Here is a 23202-nt window from a genome sequence, read left to right on the forward strand (position 1 = left end):
CCTGCGTGCCTGCTTTGTCACTTCAAGCCAGTCCTGCGTTGGTCAGCGGGTTCTATAACCCCTACCGCCACCTAGTGGCAAATAATTCGCCTGCAATGCAGGAGCTGAGTTGGGAAAATTCCTTGCAGGAGGAAATGGCAACCCACTCCAGCTTTCCTGCCTGGGAAATTCCATGGACAGAGGAGCCTGGTGGGCTACAGTCCATGAACAACTCAGCAAGAACGAATAGTCAGAAGTAATTGAGCCTGATTTCTTCAGTGGAGACTCTGGAAGCTCCAGTTAGTTACTCACCTAGCAAGAGTTGTTCTCAGTTCCTTAGGAGCGTGATTTCATTCATTCTTGAGAAGAAATTTCTCTCTGACTGAAGAGCAAGGACCACGGAGAAAAAAAATGATCTTAATGGTTTAAAGGAAAAGAGAAGTTAGGACTTCTCTTCCCAGCCCCATCCCACTTCCGAACCTCTGTTCTTGGCTTTCTCCTACTGTCCAGGTGGTTTCTCAGGTGGAGACAGGCAATAAATACTGATTTCTGTGCTCTGTACATCAACCCTGCAGTCTAGCCTGTTCTAGTGGGAGGGAGAAGTAGCGCTTTGCCCATGGGATTGTCAGAAAGCATGATTGTCGCATTTGCAAGCACTGGCTGCACAGGCCAGATCACCTTTCACTCCGTCAGCTTCCAACATACCATTTACCAGCCACTGTCAGGAGAACATTGCTGTTGGATGGAATGAGACCACGTCCAATCTGAGTGAGATCCTGTGTGCTCAGTCGCTCAGTTGTGTCCGACTCTTTGCGACCCCATGGACTGCAGCCCGCCAGGTTCTTCTGTCCATGGGATTTCCCAGGCAAGGATACTAGAATGGGTTGTCATTTCCTCCTCCAAGGGCTCTTCCCAACCCAGGGATTGAACACTCATCTCCTGCATTGCAGGCAGATTCTTTACTGCTGAGCCACATCGTGAGATATCTCTGAATTGTCATATCGCTGAACAAGCTTAGCTCAGTTCAAGCAAGGAGTGTTTTCCCATTGTCTTTGCTGCTAAATCCCTTCACTTGTCACTGCTCATCTGAGTTAGTGTACCATGATTTTCTCTGCTGAATGTTTCCCTATGGTGGTAGCAACTTTCCTTCTTCAGCACCAGGCAGGCGAGCAGGACCATCCAGTGTGTCAAATATTAGGCACCTACTGATGAGATGGTTGGATGGCATCACCGACTCAATGGACCTAAGTTTGAGTAAACTCTGGGAGTTGGCGATGGACAGGTAGGCCTAGCAAGCTTCTGTCCAATGGGTGGTAAAAAGTCGGACACGACTGAGGGACTGAACTGAACTGACTATGTGCAGGGGGTACGACAGAAACCAGGATGGGAGTCTAGTGAAGGCCTTAGAACAGCATGCAGATACCTAGGGCAGAGGCGGGTGTGGGGTTTGTCTACTCAGATCTGAGCAAAGTTCAGAAGAGAGACTGAAGAGTGAGGTCAGATATGGATGGCAGAATGGGAGGAGGCTTCGTGGAAGAGCTAGCAATAGGAGAGAGGGAAATGTCACTGCATGTTCTGCTAACCCAGAAGGGTCAAGTGCAGTCCTATGTGAGCAGTCCCAATAGGGTCATTCTGTGGCTAGAACAGAAGGTTGTGGTGCAGGGCAAGACAAATGGAACACAGAAATGAAGATGCTGGTGGGGGCTCGATGGCTGATAAAAATGAATGAAGCTGCCCAGCTGCAGGAGAAACACTGGCCCGACACAAGAGCCAACTGGTTGCAGTGCTCCACCCCCACCATTTTTTTTTTTTTAACTGAGCTGTAAATCCAGATTTTGATGTGGCCTCTCCCAATTTTAAATGGTTGGCAACCGTTGTGGAAATGCTAAAAGCATCCTTTCTCTCATACTGACATGTCTCCCAGTTCTGTTCCCCCACATATGACTCCCTTTGCTTTTCTCTTCTCTCCTTTCCCAGGGTCACACTGCGCCGAGCCAAGAAGGTACCTGTGGGTAACAGGTGGTGTGCGGGAAAGGGTGAGGGGTAGAGAAAGTGCCATGGTGATTGAAACTACCAAGCTCAAAGGAAACTATAATTAAGGTGAGAAGACAGCCCTCAGATTGGGAGAAAATAATAGCAAATGAGGAAACAGACAAAGGATTAATCTCAAAAATATACAAGCAACTCCTGAAGCTCAATTCCAGAAAAATAAATGATCCAATCAAAAAATGGCCCAAAGAACTAAACAGACATTTCTCCCAAGAAGACCTACAGATGGCTAACAAACACATGAAAAGATGCTCAACATCACTTATTATCAGAGAAATGCAAATCAAAACCACAATGAGTTACCATTACACGCCAGTCAGGATGACTGCTATCCAAAAGTCTACAAGCAATAAATGCTGGAGAGGGTGTGGAGAAAAGGGAACCCTCTTACACTGTTGGTGGGAATACAAACTAGTACAGCCACTGTGGAAAACAGTGTGAAGATTTCTTAAAAAACTGGAAATAGAACTACCATATGACCCAGCAATACCACTTCTGGGCATACACACTGAGGAATCCAGATCTGAAAGAGACACTTGCACCCCAATGTTCATCGCAGCACTGTTTATAATAGCCAGGACATGGAAGCAACCTAGATGCCCATCAGCAGAGGAATGGATAAGGAAGCTGTGGTACATATACACCATGGAATATTACTCAGCCGTTAAAAAGAATTCATTTGAATCAGTTCTAATGAGATGGATGAAACTGGAGCCCATTATACAGAGTGAAGTAAGCCAGAAAGATAAAGAACATTACAGTATACTAACACATATATACGGAATTTAGAAAGATGGTAACGATGGCCCTATGTGCAAAACAGAACAAGAGACACAGAAGTACAGAACAGACTTTTGAACTCTGTGGGAGAAGATGAGGGTGGGATGTTTTGAAAGAACAGCATGTATATTATCTGTGGTGAAACAGACCACCAGCCCAGGTGGGATGCATGAGTCAAGTGCTCGGGCCTGGTGGGCAGGGAAGACCCAGAGGAATCGGGTGGAGAGGGAGGTGGGATGGGGGACTGGGATGGGGAATACGTGTAACTCTATGGCTGATTCATATCAATGTATGACAAAACCCACTGAAAAATAAAAAAAAAAAAATAAAAAGAAACTACCAAGCTCATTTACTCTCCAGAGAGGCAAGCAACAGGTTCCTGGTAGGTGCTCATTCTCCCTACCAGTCAGAAATAGCACCCAGGAGACCAAGACGAACAACTGTTCTACCAGTTTTATTGACATATATTTTACATACCAGAAATTTTACTCTTCCCTTATTTTCAGTGTATCATTCAATGCATCTCAGTATTGAGTATGATGCTTGCTCTAAGTTTTTCTTTATAGATACCCTTACCAGGTTGAGGAGTTATTCTCCTATTCTTAACTCATTGAATAGTTGTTATTATAAAAGTGTGTTGGATTTCGCCAAATGCTTTTCCTGTATATATTGAGGCAATCCCCTGGTTTTTGTCCTTTCTTCCATTAATAAATACATGACATTAATTGATTTGCAGACGTTAAAACAACTACATATCCGGGATAAACCCAACCTGACTATGCTTTATCATCCCTCTTATGTGGTGCTGGATCCAGTTGATCAGCATATCGTTGAGCATTTTCTACATTTGTCATGGTGTATCATTGTCTTTCCTTTTGCTGACTTTATTCAGTTTGGTATATAATACCGGCTGTGTAGAAAGAGTTGGGAAGTGTTTCCCCTCTCTTTAACACTTTGGTACAGTCTGGAAAAAATCAGTCTTCATTATTTTAATGCTTGGCGGAATTCACCAGTAAAGCCATCTGAACATGGGCTTTTCTTTGTGGAAAGAATTTTTACATACTAATTCAAAATTCTTATTATTAAAAAATAATTTCTTTTATTTTTGACTGTGCTGGGACTTTTTTGCTACATGCAGACTTTCTCTAGTTGCAGCTAATGGAGACTACTCGCTTGCTGTGGAGCATGGGCTCTAGGGTGCACGGGCTTCAGTACTTGGGGCACATGGGCCCAGTTGCTCCATGGCACACAGAATCTTCCAGAGATCAAACACCTGTTCCCCGCTGTGGCAGGCCGATACCTAATCATTGGATGACCAGGGAAGTCTCCAAAATCTTGACTTTTAATAGTTTCATTTAGATATTCTATTTCTTCTTTTTAAACATTCTTTGAAATATGTCTATTCATACAAATTCATATAGCACACGATTCACCCATTTAAAGTGTACAATGCAATTATTTTTGGTGTGTTTGAAGAGTCAGACAAGCATAATCACAATCAATTTTAGAAAATTTCCAGCACACCAGTAAGAACCAAAGTGAATGAACATTTACAGAGACTGTATCCACCACCACCTCCCCCCAACCCACCCCAGCCATGTATGTGTGTGTGTTCAGTTGCTCAGTCATGTCTGACTCTTTGCAATCCCATGGGCTGCAGCCTGCCAGGCCGTTCTGTCCATAGGATTTCCCAACCAAGAATACTGGAGTGGGTAGCCATTTCCTTACCAGGGGATCTTCCCAAGCTAGGTATTGAACCTGTGTCTCCTGTATTGGCAGGCGGATTCTATACCACTGCACCACCTGGGAAGCCCCCAGCCTGAGGTAACCATTAATCTTCTTTCCTTATCTGTAGATTTCCCTCTTCTGGATATTTCATATAAGTGGAATCATAATATGTGGACTTCGGTGGCTGGCTTCCTTCACCTAGCATGGTGTTTTCGAAGTTCACCCACACTGTCTTTTTTCATTTTGTTCTTTATGCATTTCGTGTCACATCTAAGAATCTACTTCTGAAATCCAGCGTCATAAAAATGTACCTCTGTTTAGAGACACAGATGGACAGAAGTTTGGACTCTGGGAGAAGGCGAGGGTGGGATGTTTTGAGAGAACAGCATCCAAACATGTATATTATCTAGGGTGAAACAGATCACCAGTCCAGACTGGATGCATGAGACAAGTGCTCGGGCCTGGTGCACTGGGAAGACCCAGAGGGATCAGGTGGAGAGGGAGGTGGGAGGGAGGACCAGGATGGGGAATACATGTAAATCCATGGCTGATTCATGTCAATGTATGAGAAAAACCACTGCAATATTGTAAAGTAATTAGCCCCCAACTAATAAAAATAAATGAAAAAAAAAAAAAAAAAAACAGCAGAAGAAAAATGTACTTCTGCATTTTCTTCTGAGAGTTTTAATGGCTCAGGTCTGGGGATTGATCAAAGGACTGAGGCTCTCTGCTTTTGTCATTCAAAATAGACTTTTGTTCATTTGACTGGTGACATCTCTGCTTGTACAGATCATGTAAGAATTTACTGGGTTTCCTAACTCTTTTACTTCTAGGAAGATCGTGAACAGCTAGATAAAACCATAGAGCTGCCCAAGTCAGACTCTTCTGATTGGTGCTTTGACTCTGCTCTCCATTACTGTAACCAGGCCTACCATGCCCTTGGTGGTTGTGTGCAGCCACTTTGCTCTGGCCATCTGGGGATCTAAATACTCCCACTGCCCTTAGGTTTCCCAGTTCAGAGACTGCAGTTCCTACTGTGAGTTCTGGCCTGCAGAGAAGAGCACTCACAGAGTTCTTCAAGTGGCTTCTCTCACAGTCTTGATAAAAGGCATGTCTTTGGGATTCTCCCAGTATTTGTGAACAGGTGTTAAATGACAAATCCACACCAACAGTCAAATCTCCATAAACCTCTGAATGGCTTCCTCTGTATTAAACCAATGCAGGTCTGACATTTCCACTCACTGTGGGTCAACTTTTGGCGCGTAGTTCAACCAACCAGACAAACTAATAAGAGCCCTTTCTAACTCCCTGAGTTGCAATATTAAATACAGAATTTATGCTTAGTGAATCACTTTGGCCTGATCTAGCTTTATATAGGGAGGCTGATCCCACTGGGGTCAGGAGGCTGCTTCCCAGAGACAGTGGGGAGGATTCTTCTACTGGCAAGAAGGACTCACCAGACTCAATGGGCTCAGTGTCCCCAGCTTCATCAGGGTCTCCGCACACAGCTCTATCACAATGTACAGAATCCCATTCTTTCCAAGTCAGGGCCCTCATTTTAACAGGAAACTCTAGGGGCAGAATTCAAGTTCAAGTCTAATTCAACCAGTTGAATGATGAGCATTTGCATGTGATCATTAGCAATCTCAACCCTGTATCTATGGGAGATTCATGTCTCCTTATGGGTACACATAGAATCTTTTGGGTCTTTTACTGTAAACTGAGTTAATCCTTTACTTTCACCACTCTTTCCAACTACATTGGGGGCAACCAGAAAGCTCATCATATGTATCGATGTTCCAAAAATATTCAAAAATATCATATACACAGTCACAGAACACCTTGCATCCAGCACTTCTTTTAAGTGGTTCATCAGGCATATCCAAAGGAGATATTTTCCATATATCTGTTGCCATAGACTATCGATGCTGTCTTTAATACAGAATCATTAGCACCTTTAATCCTAATCAGATTACAGAGCTAATTCTAGAAACCCCAGAACCAATTAAGAAAACTCACTTTTTAAATTAAGTATAGTGGCTATACAGAACTATATGTTACAGATGCACATTATAGTTATTTAAAATTTTGAAGGTTATACACCATTTATAGCTATCACAAAATATTGGCTATATTCCCCATGGTTTGCAATATACCCTTGTAGCTTACTTTATACATAATAGTTTGCACCTCTTACTCCCCTATTCCTACTTTGCCCCTATCTCCTTCCCTCTCCCAACTGGTAACCACTAATTTGTTCTTTGTGTCCGAGAGTCAGCTTCTTCTATTTTAATATTCAATTGTTGTTCAGTTGCTCAGTCATGTCCAACTCTTTGAGAACCCATGGACTGCAGCACTCCAGGCTTCCCAGTATTCACAATCTCCCAGAACTTGCTCAAACTCATGTCCATTGAGTTGGTGATGCCGTCCAACCATCTCACCCTCTTTCCTCCCCTTCTTCTGCTGAATTCAATATTTCCCAACATCAGGGTCTTTTCTAATGGGTCAGTTCTTTGCATCAGGTGGCCAACATAATGGAGTTTCAGCTTCAGCATCAGTCCTTCCAGTGAAAACTCAGGACTGATTTCCTTTAGGATGGACTGGTTGGATCTCCGTGCAGTTCAAGGGACTCTCAAGATTCTTCTCCAATACCACAGTTCAAAAGCTTCAAGTCTTCAGTGCTCAGTCTTCTATATGGTCCAACTCACACATCCATGCATGACTACTGGAAAAACCACAGCTTTTACTAGATGGACCTTTGTCAGCAAAGCAGTGTCTCTGTTTTTTTAATACACTGTCTAGGTTTGTCATAGCTTTTCTATGTCCATGGAACTCTCCAGGCAAGAATACTGGAGTGGGTTGCCATGCCCTTCTCCAGGGTATCTTCCCAACTCAGTGACTGAAGCTTCTTCTCTTATGTCTTCTGCCTTGGCCGGCAAGTTCTTTACCAGTAGTGGCACCTGGGAAGCCCATTTGTTAATTTTTGCTGTTATTTCCTTTAATATAGGAGCAAGCATCTTTTAGGTTCATGGCTGCAGTCACCATCTTCAGTGGTTTTTGGAGCCCAAGAAAATAAAGTCTGTACAGTTTCCATTGTTTCCCACCTATTTGCTGTGAAGTGATGGGACCGAATGCCATGATCTTCATTTTTTGAATGTTGAGTTTTAAGCCAGCTTTTTCACTCTCCTCTTTCACCTTCATAAAGAGTGTTTTTATTTCCTCTTCACTTTCTGACTTAAGGGTAGTGCCATCTGCTTATCTGAGGTTATTAGTCTGTTTTATTTTTTAAATTCAACATCTAAGTAAGATCAACATCTAAGTAAGTATTTGTCTTTCTTGGTCTTACTCATTTCACTTAGCATATTGCCCTCAAAGTCCATCCATGTTGCTGCAAATGGAAAAATGCCATTCATTTTTATGGCTGTGTACTATTCCATTATGTGTATGTGGTGTGTGTGTGTGTGTGCACACGCACGCGCATGTGTGCCATGCCTCATTTATCCATTCATCCATTGATGGACACTTAGATTGCTTCCATATCTTAACAATTGGAAATAATTCTACTGTGAACATTGGGGTGCATGTATCTTTTCAAATTAGTGTTTTTGTTCTTTTCAGATATATACCCAGGAATGAAATTGCTGGGTCACATAGCTCAATTTATTTTTCTGAGAAATGTTCCTACTATTTTCCACAGTGACTGCACCAATTTACATTCCCATCAACAGTGCTCAAAGATTCCCTTTTTGCCACATCTTTGGTACCATTTGTTATTTGTGTTCTTTTTGATGATAGCCATTCTCACAGGTATGAGGTGACATTTCATTGTGATTTTGATTTGCATTTCCCTGATGGGTTAGTGATGTTGAGCACTTTTCATGTGCCTGTTAGCCGTCTGTATATCTACTTTGGAAAAGTTTCTATTCACTTTTTCTGCCCATTGTTAAAGTGTGTGTTTGTGTGTCTGTCTGTGTGTGTGTGTTTACTGACACTATGTTTTTAAGCTATTTATATATGTTGGATATTAACCCCACATCAATCATTTGCAATATTTTCTCTCATTCAGTAGGTTCTTTTCATTTCTTTTCAGTGGTTTCTTTTGTTATGCAGTGGCTCTTAGGTTTAATTAGGTCCCTGTGCTATGCTAAGTAGCTTCATTCATGTCTGACTCTCTGCCACCCTATGGAGTGTAGCCCGCCAGGCGCCTCTGTCCATGGAATTCTCCGAGCAAGAATACTGGAGTGGGTTGCCATGCCCTTCTCCAAGGTATGTTCCCAACTCAGGGAGTGAACCTTCTTCTCTTTTGTATTCTGCCTTGGCAGGCAAGTTCTTTACCAGTAGTGCCACCTGGGAAGCCCATTTGTTTATTTTTGCTGTTATTTCCTTTACTATAGGAGATGGATCCAAAAACAAGGCTATTGTGATTTATGTCAAAGAGTATTCTGCCCATGTTTTCATGCAGAAGTTTTCCATAATCAACCTTACACATCTGTCTTAAATCCATTTTGAATTTGTTTTTGTATATAGTGTTAGATAATGTTCTAATTTCGTTCTTTCACATGCAGCTGTCCAATTTTCCCAGCACCACTTACTGGAGAGACTGTCTTTTCTCCACTGTATGCTGTATTCTTGCCTTCTTTGTTGTAGATTAATTGACCATAGGTGCATAGGTTTATTTCTTATTTCTATCCTATTTCATTGATTTGTATGTCTATTGTTGTGCCAGTACCATAGTGTTTTGATTCCTATAGCTTTGTAGTATAGTCTAAGGTCAAGAAACTTGATTCCTCCAGTGCTGTTCTTTTTTTCTTTTTAATTTATTTGACAGAGCTTGGTCTTTGGTACGGCACATGGGATCTTTGATATTCATTGAGGTATGTGGGATCCTCAGGCGTGGCATTCGGAACCCTCAGTTTTGGCACTTGGGATCTTTTAAGATGTGGCATGCAGTGTCTTTACCTGCAGCTGCAGCATATGAACTCTAAGTTGTGGCATGTGAATCTCAGTTGAAGCCTGCTAACTCTTAGTTGCTGCATGTGGAATCTAGTTCTCTGATCAGGGATCAAACCTGGGTCCCCTTTCTTTGAGAGAATGGAGTCTAAACCACTGCACCACCAGGAAAGTCCCTCCAAGGCTGTTCTTTTTTCTAGAGATGGTTTTGGCTATTTGGGGTCTTTTGTGTCCATACAAATTTCTAGTGCTGTGAAAAATGCCATTGGTAATTTGATAGGGATTACTTTGAATCTGTAGATTGCCTTAGGTAGTATAGTCATCTTACAAAATTGATTCTTCCAATCCAAGAACATGTTATAATTTTCCATCTTGTGCTGTCTTCAGTTTCTCTCATCAATATCTTACAGTTTTCAAAGTACAGGTCTTTTGCCAACTTAGGTAGGTTTATTTCCAGGTAGTTTATTTTTTTGATGCAGTTAAATGGGATTATTTAATGGTCAATGAGATAATATCCTGAAGTTATCTTTCTGCTAGTTGCTGTTAGTGTACAGAAATGTGAATAGACTTTTATATATTAATTTTGTATACTGCAGCTTCACTTAATTCATTGGTGAGCTCTAGTAGTTTCTGGACCAGGAAGCTGGGAGGTCTCTTGGCCACAACAAAAGGGAACCTCAAGCTGCCATGAGCAGCCAAGGGGCTAAGAGGTGGTTGATCACCTCTCAGGAGTATGCAGGGACAGCCAGAACATACAGAGAGGGAAGGGGGGGAGGCTGGGGATTCAGCAATTGGCAGGGAGTAACATGCCTCAATCCTGACAGTTGAGGAGGCAACCAAGAGTGTTTGCAGGGTCCCAGGCAGTCTAAAATGGAACTTGGCTTTCCAGGGATCTGAGGCATCCCTGGATCACATGGGAGGGCACTGCGTAGGGCTTCTGTCTATGGGGAAAAACCTGGGCAATTCTATCTCACTCACCCGAGCTGTCTCTAGAGGCGTTTAATTCAAGCGGAGATTCAGCCCCCAGTTTGCAAAAGTTGACAAGGAAGCCCATCCCTTGCTGGTGACAGGAGACTTCCAGCACAGAGCCAAGGCCCACTGGGAGATCAGTCCTTATGCACCTTAGATGCAGACTTGCTGTGAGATACAGCCCGCTTTCCCGTAACCACATGGCAGGCTTAAGTGTCAGGAACCTCGCAGCCTCCTGTACCTTCCCTGAGTCCTCAGGACCCAGTGAGACAGGTGCCCCTAGGATTACCTGTGTAGGGAAGCAGAGGCTGAGAATTGGTGAGCCATGCAGCTGGGGATCAGCAGGGCTGAGGTGCCTGCCTTGGGATCTCCTCATCTGAGCCCTTTCTCTCACCCACTGGGCTGGGCTTCTGGGCCCCAGCTGGCTGATACCTCAAGGTCAGAGGTATTTCTGATTCTGGAAATCTTGGGAAGATTCTCAACCCCAGGAGCAGAGTTGGAGTGGAGGGCATTAATAGAGTGGGCCGCCCATGTGAGCTGCCCTGCATGGCTGCCTCTTTGATGCCAGAACATCAGGCCGCAGAGCAGGATGGCAGCTGTCACAGCCTGGACACAGAACCAGATGGAGGTGCCATGGACAGTGGTCTCAAGAAAGGGAGCCACACTGAGAGCGGAGGCTCAGGTGACTGCCCCCTCCCACGTGCCTGGGACCATGGTGTGCAGAGCAAGGGCAGCCTGAGTTGGACATGGGCAAGCTGAGCAGCCCAGAGGACAGTGGCTTGTCCTCCTCCTGTGTCCCTGGGACTTTAGCCAATTTCTCTACAGCCCCCACCCTGGGGTTCCCGCAGACCAATGGCAGGGCCCGGAGAGGGTCTGTGTGGGGGCCGGCTGCTTGGCCAGCAACAGTGCACAGAGGGCCGGGTGGCTGTACCCTTGACCATGGATCCCCACCCTGGACGTGGCTGTGTTTGAGCCCAAGGTTGCCATGCACAACCCTCAAGTCAACCGTGAACACAGAGGAGGGGCTGACTTTGAGGGTCACACGTCTGTCTGTATGTGTCTGCCTGGCACCAGGGCTCCAGGACCAGAATGCCATGCCTGGTTTACACAAAGGCTGGGCCTGAAACTTCCCACCTGTGCACTAGTGTCATGGTGCCCACTGCCATGATGACTGTGGACCAGGAGGCTGGCACGCTGACTAGCCTGGGTGCAGCCGGCCCTTTATTAGGTCACTTAATGACTGTCTTGTGATGTCAGCCCCGAGCAAGCAGAGGCCTTTGGTGAGGGGTCAAGCACCCTTGTGAGCCTGGACTGCTCCTGGCCACTGTACTGTCCCTTTTCCAGGAAAGAGGGATGCACCACCCTCCACATGGCTGTGGACAAGGAGGGCCCCATGATGCACAGGGTGCCCGACTTGGGGGGCTTCACTTTCTTCCAAACACAGGGGCCCCAGCCCTCAGCTCAGGGAGCTGCACTCCTCGCTGTGGACCTTTCAGTTGCCCTGGCCTAGCCCGTGCCCACGGGCCACCACAGCTTCAAGCTGCTACTGGAAGAGAGTGCTTTCCTGGCTTTGAGTGGAGAACCTTTGTTGAAGAGACCACACACAGAGTGTGGTGCCCTGCCTGGGGGGAGAGGGCAGCCTCCCCTCCCTCCCCTTTCCCAGGAAGAGGTGGACCATCGTCAACAGTCACTGCTTTGTGTCCATCTACTGGGAGGACGGCACTTGCACAGGCATCAGTGAGGAGCTCTTAGAGAACATTTTGGAGAGGTTGGGCTCAGACAAGGTATTTGGGACAGACTGTATGAAGAGCTTCATCCCCCAGTTTAGCCTGTATGGATTCAGCAAAGTGTGCCAGGGTTTGCTCACCTCGCTCTGCCTGACCAACCTGCTTACAGAGGAGCCCGCCTGTCTCCTGAGCAAGGTAAAGGCAGGGGAGTACCTGCTGGGCCCTGGGGGCAGGGTGGGTGCCAACCTCAGAGCCGCCAGGGACGGCGGCAGGTCTGCCGGGAAAGCTATGTGTAAAGACAGGACTGGGGACTGGCGTATGTGCCCTGGGTGGAAGCAGGTGGGAAGAGGGGTTTGTGTGCCTCTATGACGCCCTCGTGGCTCAGACCTGAAATAATCCACCTGTAAGGTGGAAGACCTGGGATCTATCACTGAGTTGAGAAGATCCCCTGGAGCAGGGCACAGCAGCCCACTCTAGTATTCTTGCTGGGAGAATCCCCATGGACAGAGGAGCCTGGCGATCTATTGTCCATGGGGTCGCAAAGATTCACACATGACCGAGAGACTAAGCACATGACTCCCATAGCTGTGGAACAGAAGTTTAGTGCAGGGAAGCACACGTCCTTTCCTGGGAAGTGTCCTGGTCAGCCGTGGAAGTGCGGGACAGGGATCAACACCTGCAGAGAAAGCAGAGAAGCTTCTGCAGTCTGCCCGCTGCAAACGTCGAGTCTCCTCTCTGGGTCTTGTATCAATACTCTTGGGCCACTCTGAGTCATTTTCCCAGTGCGAGAGTCAATGTTGAGTTAGTGAGTGATGAGGATGTGCAAGCTGGGACACTGCCTCCTGTGGGACAGGGTCCCACTTTCTCCATGAGGCCTGGGAATAGCTGGGTGAGAGCACTCAAGGGTCTAGCCAGGAGGGTGCTAGTTTTAGTAAACCTGATGAGAAGGGAACTTTGCTATTCTCTCTCTCTCTCTCTCTCTCTCTCTCTCTCTCTCTCTCTCTGTCTCTGTCTCTCTCTCTCTCTCTCTCCCTCCCTCCCTCTCTCAGTGAATCCCAGTTACAGTTCTGCTGCAGTCCCCTGTTGGAGAGAGACAGCCCATACCTCCTGGGGCAGATGAAGAGGAGAGGGGTGTTAAGCCTGTGTCTCAGCAGGTGGAGGGCAGGAGGGCAGCCCTAGGCATCACTCTTGCATCCAGCACAATGCAGACACAGGACAGCCTGTCACCTTGGCCTGAGGGTGCCCAGGGGACCGCGAGCAACCTGAAACATGCCCCCACCAACACCATGGCCAGGACCTAACCCGTCCCTGCTGCTGGTTTGGGGACAGCAGCCACACCCCTCTTGATGGGTCCTGATGCCTGGCAGCCCTAGGGGATGCAGACTCTAGCCTCACTAGTCCCTGTCCTGAGGAGGTGGCCCTGCCCATCGAGAGCCTGGGATTCTGCTTCACCTGGCCTCCTGCCCAGATGGCTCCTCTTGTGATGGTGGTGGGCCCCACCACTGTGCCCACCCAGATCTTCAGCCTGCCCCCTGGCAGCTCCCAGAAGCCACGCTGGTGCTTCTGTGCACCTCCGTGATGCACATCGTGGCTCAGCCCCAGAACCCCTTTTATTACTGCTCAGGTAGCCCCTCTTTCTCATCATCTCCAGCCATTCTTTCCTGTAATCACCACCCCCTTCAGTGCGTCCCCAGAGGACGCCAAATATACACCCTATTCAGAGAGGTAGAGGCAGACCTGTGGTCAGAACACTGTACGGCAATAAAGTGCTTGATAACATGAGCAATTTCCCACCCAGCCCACGTCTTCAGTGCCTTCATCCTGGGTCCGGCTGATCATTTTGAGTCCCCTCAGGCAGCTGCTTGCCCGTGAAGGCAAAATAGATAGCCACCCACCCTCAGCATAGTGCGGGCACCTCATATACAGCTGGGGAAGCCCTTCAGATGCTCTGGACCCACTCATTTAAAAGACACATCAAGGGCTTGACAAGAGCCTGGTGGAGTGGCTTCACAGGTACAGGGACATTGTCCATCCAGCAGGCTACTCACTTGACAAAAGAGGAGAAATTAGGCCTCCCCTTCTTGGGGGCCCCAAAAGAGCCCTTACTGTCCTGAGATGCACAGGGCTGGAGCCTGTGGTCTCTGCCTGAGGCCTGCAGGTGTTCAGGTTGGGGGCTCGCTGGTGTCTGGACAGCAGGCTTGAGGCTTGGCTTCATTGCAGGGTCTGCACCTGGTGACATTTTCTTGTTTCTCTTTTCTTTTCCCTTTTCAGCTGAGCACTCCGAGGGTGTGACACATCAGCACGCTCTGCTTGCTGGGGTGTCCAGTTTATAATGCAGTTTCTCTTAAAAGACTGTTTGTCCTGAGAAGCATAGCAAATAGCCCTCCAGGGTCGTGCTGCAGAGACAATGGCTCCAAAGTCAGGGGAGGGGAGAGCGCACACAGCAGATCACCGGAACCGGAAGGCTGGGTCTCCCTTGTTAGCAGTCTGTCGCAGGCAGAGGAGGCCCTGAGAAGTGACACAGGGCGGTGCAGCCCAGGGCTCTGTCAGCCTCAGCACTGAGCTGTTGTGACGCCCGACCGGCCTGCTCAATTCCAAGCCAAAATGCAGCCCCTTATGAAGGTCCACAGCCTGGGGAACTGCTTAAATTTCAGAAGGTTTCATTAGCTTTTCTGTCTTGACATTCATATGCCTCCTGACCTGGAATCACATGCAGACGCTGCTACTTAAAGACTACGTTCCCAGAAACCTCAGCATGTGTGGCACCTGCTTACCTGTAAATCTATAGAGAAAGCAGAGATGTGCAGATTGCAATCACAAGTCACCTGCTTGTCACAAAAAGCAACTTTTATTTACAAAGTCAAGACTGCCTGATATCAAAAGAGACCCATGTGGTACTTCACCCCCACCACTCAGTCCTTGGTAGATTTTGACTGATGTCTGCAGAGTGAAGTGGCTAAGCACACATCCTCCTGGGCCAGGCAGAAGTGGCAGCCTGAGGTCACACAGGATTGCAGGGAGGGAGCATGGTCTTGATGAGCTGGCCCTGGACAATCAAACTGTCACAAACCCCACACATGCCCAGGTCACCTGAGGAGAGGCCAGGCAGCTCCAGAGGCAGAGGTTTAATTCAGTCCCCAGGGCCGAACAGGTGACAGTGTCTAGGAGAGTGGAAATGCAATTTAACCAGACAGGGTGTCTCAGAGAGGGGGCCTGCCTCACAAGGGCTCCAGCTAGGTAACGGTGACCCTGGAGGCCCAACCAGGAAGACCCTGGGGAGCCGGTGATCCATGGCCAACTCACTTCCCACCAGCTCTGCCTGAGCCTCCCTCAGCCCAGCGTTCATCTTAGATCCTCAGTGGCCCCTTCTTCCCCTGTGCTCCTTTACTCTGTCCCTTCACAAAGGGAGGTGCCATGGTCAGACATGGATGAGGTGGGGAGGCTGGAAGAGGCTGATTTCTGGATGACAGAAACAAGGCTTAGCCTGTGGTGAGCAAAGCTGGCAGTGCTTTGGATTGCCAGGTCTCTGCGGGAGGAACCGCCTGGGACTCCCTGGGAACTGTCATGAACCAAGGGCCTGGGATGACTTGAGCTACAAACTGCCAGGGGAGGGTGATGAGTCCCCACAGCCTGTGTCTTGTGAATGCCCGACCCCACAAGCAAGGCCTGTGACTGGGCAGCAAGGTGCTCAGCCGTCTGCTGAGCCTCTGGAAAGGAAGGGAAGGTCCCCATCTCCAGGGTCTGAGGTCACGGCCAGGGGGCTTCCCAAGGCCCAATGCAAACCCCTCAGACGATGAGCTCTGTATGTTCCCACCCTCAGCAAACCTGGGGATCCTCAAGCCTCACTCAAGCAGCACCTCCAGCCTCTGAGCGTTGCTCTGGGAAGTTGTAGAGGGGAGACGGCAGCCAGGCCATCATGGAGGCTGGGCCGAACTACAGTTTGCCCTCAGAGGCCCCAGGGGCAGGGCAGGTCAGCGACCCACCCTCCTCCTGAACGTCTCTCCTTCCTGGGGGAAGAGTCTAATGTCGCCCGACCAGTGGGGACTTTGAATACACGACTCACAAGTTGTGGCCCCCGAGTGCCCCTCTGGCCACTCTGCACAAGAAGAGCTCATGGAGCCGGGGGTGGGGGGGCATCCATGCAGACCAACCAAAGAGAGCCACCAGGAGACGACCCTGGGGATACCCCAGAGAGGAGAAGTGTGAAGTCACTATGAGCGGCCACGGCCACCTCCAGGCTGCTGAGTTCTTGCTAACTCTCCTGCCGCTGCCCACACTCTTCAGCTAAAACATCATTTATACAAAAGTTTCCGAAGTGTGGTGACACTGAGGAGCCCTGGTGGGAAGGTGAGTGGTTGCCAGTGCTCCCCCAAGGTCATGGGCACAGCAGCACCCCCATCCAGCATCTGTGCTAGGACTGCAGCCTTCTCTCAAAGGTTAACGAGGTGCCCTCCTGAGAGAGAACAATGGGATCCAGTCACCCCGGAATAGAGGATCCTATGGAATACAACTCCAGCCCAACTGGGACTCCTGGGGGCCCCGGTCTGGGCTGTCAGGCTGAGTCTCCACACCGCAGCCCCCTCCCCCCCACTTTGTCAGTTAACTCAGGGAGTCATAGGCTTGGTCTTTGGGGCCAATCTCAGGTGGGCAGAGGGAGGGGCCCATGTGTTGTGGAGACTCGAGGTGAGGACCAAAGGAGACTGAGGGTCCCCAGGGGTTGCACGTGCAGCCCTCCTGACAGCCCTGGATGACTGTGGGGCGTGGTGTCCAGGTGTAATGTCACTGATCCCGCTGGGATGGGAGAAGTGAGGGCCTGGGTCAGGTGCCCGGGTTCAGGTCAGCAGAGTGAAGGAACCCAGCTGTGCTAGGAGTCAAGGTAGAACCCTGAGGGGGGCTCTGGGGCCCCAGGACATCCAGATCAACACTGATCTCAGCCCTGGGAGACCACAGCAGGGTTGTAGGAATGAGCCCCCTATTCCCGCTTGCTTCTCAGGGGTCCTGGCTATGGAGGGCGTGGTTCTAAGGGGAGCAAGGTCAGGGACAGAGGATGGTGCTCAGACCTGCTGGGAGTCAAAGTGAGGAAAGAGCAGAAGGAGAGTGGAGGAATGCCCAGGGCATCATCTCATCTCTGGGAAGCCCTGGGTTTGGAGCCCTGGTGTCACGTCCCTTTGGGGTCTCAGTGAGGTGATGGCCTTGGAGTGATGGCCCTGCAGCTGGTAAACACAAGGGGCATCCCTGGAACTGCCAGGGCTCAAGATAAGGACTTTGAGGGAGGAAAGAGGGAACCCCTCCGGTCCCGGCACCTGCTGTCAGCCCGGGACGACTCTCACGGGGGCATGAGCTCTGGGTCTCAGGGACATTGGAGACTTGATATAAAGGGCGAAGCCTCAGAGATTGGAGGGGAGATTCTTAGGTTCTGAAGGAGTTTAGGTGAGGTCCTTGAGGGGGGGTGCTGAGGGGAGCCTGGACCCCAATCAGAGGAGACTTAAGAGAAGCCAGTCCTTGTTGTTGGTCCTTGACATCCCTGGGGTATGATGAGTGCAGGAGAACATGGTCAGACTTCCTGACATACAGGTCTCATACTATGGACACGGTGTGGGGGAGGAGTTCCTGATATCTGGGTCTCAGACTGAGACCTCACATGTGAGGTGGGGACTCAGGAAGACAATTTCCCAGGTTCTGCGGGGTGTCAAGTTGAGGATCCTAGGAGGGACTAGGGGACCATGGACCCCAATCAGAGGGCACCTCAGAGAAGCCCATCTCCGTTGTCAGTCCAGGGCGACAGTGGAATAGAATGAGTGAAACAGGCATGGTCGGATTTCCTGACATCCGTGTCTTCGAGAGATTGGGGCCCTGGTATAAGGGACAAGGCTTCAGTTGGGGAGAGGCATGAATCCAGGTCCTGCCCGGGGGCAAAGTGAGGTGCCTGAGGAGAACTGAGGGGACCCTGAGGGAGGATTGATGGAACCCGAGAGATCCGTGCCCCTGAAGTCATACGTGGGAGCCCTTGAGGTGAGAAGAGCACACTAGGCCCGTCTGCCTTCCTCACATGCAGGTCTCAGAGAGACTGGGGGCCTCATGAGAGAGGGAGGGCCTCAAAATGGAGGACAGGATAATCCTGCATCCTGCCTGGAGCCCAGCCTCCATGAGAGGAAGGAATGAGGCAGTTAGACCCTAACATGAGGAGGGATCCTTGCCTTTGATGGGGGTCTTGGAGGCCGCAGAGTGGGGTGAACAGGGTGAGCAGTTTCTTGACCTCTGGCTTAGGGACCTCGAGACCTGAGGTGATCAGGCGGAAGGCTGAGGCTTCAGGTCCACAGAGGGTGGGCTTCCCGGATCCTGAGGGAGGACTGAGCAGACCCCTACCCCTGTGGTTAGTGCTGGATGGCCAGGCAGGATGTCAGGAGGAGCTGAGAGCCTACGGGAGACCCTGAGAAGGTGTGGCCACATGTGGGGCTCCTTAGCACTTTCTGTTCTTTTTCTGAGTTTCTATGCAGGCCCCCAGAGGGAAGGGATCAGGTTGTGCCACGGGAAAGGTGATCATTACAAGGGAACCCCAAGGGGGCCTCCCACCACACAACTGGGGTGACCTCACAGAGTCCACCCCTTTTACCATTCCAGAATGCTCAGGGCTATGCCACAGGATACTGCTGAGGTGCCCCCTCCATGTCTCTCACAGGAACCAGAAGGCAAAGGTAGAAGTCTGAAGCCCATGTCCTGAGTTCAGAGAGTAGGGGAGGTCCAGCCAGTGCTAGGAGTCAAGTAAGGAGGGTGTCCTAAGTGTGCAACAGGGCTTCCCTTCCCAGAATAGAGGGGACCCCACAAGGGCCTAACCCCCACACCTTGTCAGCCCCAGAAATCTTGGACTGTGCTGTCTGCACCCTGGGGAGCCACCTCACACCCTCCTTCAGGCAGCCAGGGGACTGGTCACCCCAGAGGCATGCCCATGTGAGGTCTGAGAGCACCCCTCAAGGGGAGACCTGTAAGTGGTCTGTGTCAGACCACGAAGGATGCATTTCTCAGCCGAGGCCACTCACAACCCCTCTCTCCCCCAGGCCCATCATCCCCATCTATTCCCCTGCCTCATTCCTGTCTGTGGTTTGATCCCAGGCATCACACTCGTGGTCAGGATGACTGAGCTGAGCAAGCCCAAGGAAGACCTTTAGGATCCAGGAGAGGCCCAGGGCCCGGTGAATGTGTAGCTCTTGGGGGCTGAGGCGGGGGAGGCTGCATCCACCTCAACCTCCTCGCTCCCAGTCTCCTCCTTGCTCCTGCAGACAGAGGATGAGACGGTTGGATGGCATCACCAACTCAATGGAAATGGGTTTGGGTGGATTCTGGGAGTTGGTGATGGACAGGGAGGCCTGGCGTGCTGTGGTTCACAGGGTCGTAGAGTCGGACACGGCTGAGCGACTGAACTGAACTGAACTGAACTGACACAAATTTTAAAAGGAGGTTTCTCTTAAAATACTGTGTTGCCATAATGACACCTGGTTCCACCTGAAGTTGACTATTCTCAAACCTTGAGTTAACCAATGCATTTTTCTTATGGAAATGCTTGTCTCAAGCTGTATTAACATACTATGCTTTTTACCCCAGACTCTAATGGCTCAGAACTGACTTGACAAACCATTATGTTATACTCAGACATTGTTCCCTTAACCTATGTAAACGAAACTATTTGTATGGTGATCTGCCCTTCTACAAGATTCAAGTCAATTGCTTTATGGCCTGGGATGACTCCTCTGGTGCCAAGAGTATCCCAAAATACATCTTACTGATGAGAGGCCTGGTGCCATTCTGAGTTTTAAGACATTCCTTTCTTTCATTAACAGACTACTAGTGAGTATATAACATCCAGCTCAAAACTAGCAGGGGGGTACTCTTTCTGCCGCCTTCAGATGCCTATGTCAGAAGCTTTCTCTACCTCGTTTATACTTTGATAAACTTTATTACACAAAAGCTCTGAGTGATCAGGCCTTGTCTCTGGCCCCGGATTGAATTCTCCTCCGAAGGCCAAGAATCCCAGTCTTCATGGGTCAGCAACAACCTTTCAACCTGTTACTCCATCCTGATGGCGCTCTTTTCAGTCATGGTCCCAGTCGAAACCCCTGAGTCAAAGGAGGAGCAGGGAGAATCCTCAGATTATAAGTGTGCCCTCTGTGAGCAGGTCAAGAACAAGCCCAATCGCTGAGCTGCCAGATCCCGAGGGACACTCAAAAGCACTCTTTTGTAATCAAAATAGATTTCTGGCTCTAATAAAGTAAAGCAAAACTCCACTGGAGATAATAAACAATCAAACAAGAACTGCGAGTCTGTGTTCTTTCTATCTGTCCATTGTATTCACACATGGCACAAGATGAGCCAGAAAAGGCTAGAAGCCCACGCCCCATGCAGGCTTTGGTCCAGTTCCCACGGTCCCTTTTCATCTGAAACAGCAGCATTTCACAGATTCATCCAAGCATCTGACTCATGAGCCGAGTGCTGAGGCAAGCCCAGGACAGACAGGTCCCTGGGCCTTGCCTGCCACTCAGCAGATGGCCCAACTGGGCTCCCGACCTTTGGGGTGTCACCTTCCATGAGTCATGCACCCTGCAGCAGAAGAGATCCTCAAGTGTCCCCCAACGATGCCACAAGTTTCTGATCAGCAGCTGAGTGTCCCAGCTCCCTATCCAGGGGCCTCCCCAGGAGACTCACTGGAAAGCAGGGTCACGCCAGCCGCCAAGTGCCTTGCAAACACATTACCCCAAACCCAAAGACAAGTACAAGGTTTCCACACGGTGAACACCAGCCCTAGTCGCTCTGCCCTCACAGCTGTATTTAGGAGCCTCTGTTTGGGCGTGAGGTGGCCAGGCACTGCGTCCAACACACATGCTTTGAGAGCCAAGGGACACTTTACAGTAGGACAAGGGTCACGTGCAAGGATAAACAGCGGCCTGTTTCTGGGCCTGTGGGCCTCCCTGCCTGCTGATGTGCAGCCCTGCCCCCAGTCTTCCCCTATCACCCCCTGGTCATTGTTCCAACATCCGGGACTTCAGACCAGAACAGAGAGGGAAAAACACTAACCTGTTTCCACAACACATTTCTTTCAACCACCCAGATCCAGCAGGGCCAAAACAACTGGCAACGCCATCAATTCATATAGGTCAAAGTCCCAGAGACTCTCACTGATTCCAGAGCAGCATCACATGAGGGGAGTCCCTGTCCCTAGCCCCGCACCAAGTGGGCACCACAGCACAGGGTCGATTCAGACAGAACCAGATGGGCAAGTCCGAGCGCTATGGTGACTGCATGGTATCAGCATGTTCTGGTCTCTCGGTCACTTTCCTCTCGAGAGCCCAGTCTGGACAGGCCTCCTGCCCAAAGAGGACCAGGTGCTGGAGGATGTCCACCTGGAAGATGTCCTTCCCGCCCCTCCCATCGATGGACTGCAGCAGCCAGCGGGGGTTGGCAAGCGCAGTCATGTACTTCTGTTGCAGGTCGGGTAGCAGGCCTTGATTCTCCAGCTCCTCCACCTAGTCGGGACCTAGGTTTTCTAGGCACAGCAAAATGCTCCCGATGACCATGAGATGTGTGCAAAGACAGGACACAGAATGAGAACAAGGTCATTCAAAGTTGCACCTGCTTGAGACTAAGACCATATCATGGAGGGAACCCGAGGTGAACTGGGTCCTCTGGCTGAGCATTTCAGACGGGCTCACCTCAGCAAAGGGAACTCACAGCGAGGCCAAACGAGGGAGGGAGCAAAATGAAACGGAGAGGCCTGGTGCCCCATGAACCCACCAGGCCACGGGCAGCTCTCAGTCTGCCCACTGCAGGCCACAGGGACAGAGCAGGAGGGCCCCAGCAAGGGCCAGCAGACATCAGGTCCCTAAGGGATTTACCAGCAGACAGGTGTTGCTGTGGGGCCTCACCCCTGGGGAGTCAGGGGACTTGCTTAGGCCCTGCTTCAGGCAGTGTGGGTGTGGAACCCAGGCTTTGTGCTTTACTGCCTCTCATGGTCTCTGCCGGGCACACAGACACACGTGGGGAAACAGACACACAGACAAGTGCCACGTGCAGACCTGGACCCACCTCTGCCTCAAGCACAAACGGGGACTGAGGCCCAGAGTGGTGATCAGGCACCTCGGGCAGCTGGCTCCCAGCCCAGGGACCCTTGCTGTCCCTCTGAAGAAACCTCAGCCGCCACGCCCAACCTCACAAACTAGTTCAACAGAAAACAAACAAGCACAATCCGGCCAGGATCCAGGGCAGTGCTGGGGGCCATGCGGGCAGCAGGAGGCAGGGCATCACTTACCCACGATCACTCCATGACTGAACTTTACCCCGTCCCGCAGCAAAGCCTGGATCTGGGTGGGGCTCATCCCCAGCCTCTGCTCCAGCAGCTCCCGCCAGGCCGCGTCCTCCCAGTCCCGGTGTGCCATGTGGACGGCCAGGGTATAGTGCTGGTGGCCACGTAGCATGGGCTGCTATGGCATCTCCATCTCCAGGGTCATGACACCGTTTAAGACAAAACCCGCATAGCGCCGTCAGAAGAGCAGACAGCCGAACTTCATCTCCCAGGGCTCCCAGGTCTTCATGTGGCTGCAGAAACACAAAACCACAAAGGTCAGGAGTTTGATTCAGTGGCCTGCAAGCTCACAGCCCTGGGCTGGACCTCAGCCCCACGAGCCTGAGCATCCTCCAAACCTGCTGACACAGAAAGCATGGGTCAGAGAAAGCTGGCTCTTTCCATCTATCTCCACACAGTTCACTGATGGCACGGTGGTAACCCAGAGGACCCATCCATCCCATGCAGTCTGTGGGGAGGTCAGCAAGGAGGGTGGGACAGTGGGAGAAAGGCATGAGGTGAGATCCAAGACAGAGGGCCCTGAAACCCTGAGAGCACTGAGGAGGGAGCACAAGCCCCCTGGCTTCACAGCCCAGAGACCAGGCTCTGGTCCTCTCCCAGCACAGACAGGCATTGTCCTGGGCTTGGCTTCCCCCACTCCCTGCCACCACCCCACTTTTCAGCTCTGCG

At 50.0% G+C, this 23202-nt stretch overlaps 1 pseudogene; it reads right to left on the minus strand.

The window, feature by feature from the left end:
* Positions 1 to 21460: 21460 nt before the first annotated feature.
* On the minus strand, positions 21461 to 22738 carry LOC136154604 (protein EOLA1-like; annotated as a pseudogene).
* Positions 22739 to 23202: the final 464 nt, after the last annotated feature.

Source organism: Muntiacus reevesi, chromosome X, assembly GCF_963930625.1.
Source record: "Muntiacus reevesi chromosome X, mMunRee1.1, whole genome shotgun sequence".
Classification (NCBI taxonomy): Eukaryota; Metazoa; Chordata; class Mammalia; order Artiodactyla; family Cervidae; genus Muntiacus; species Muntiacus reevesi.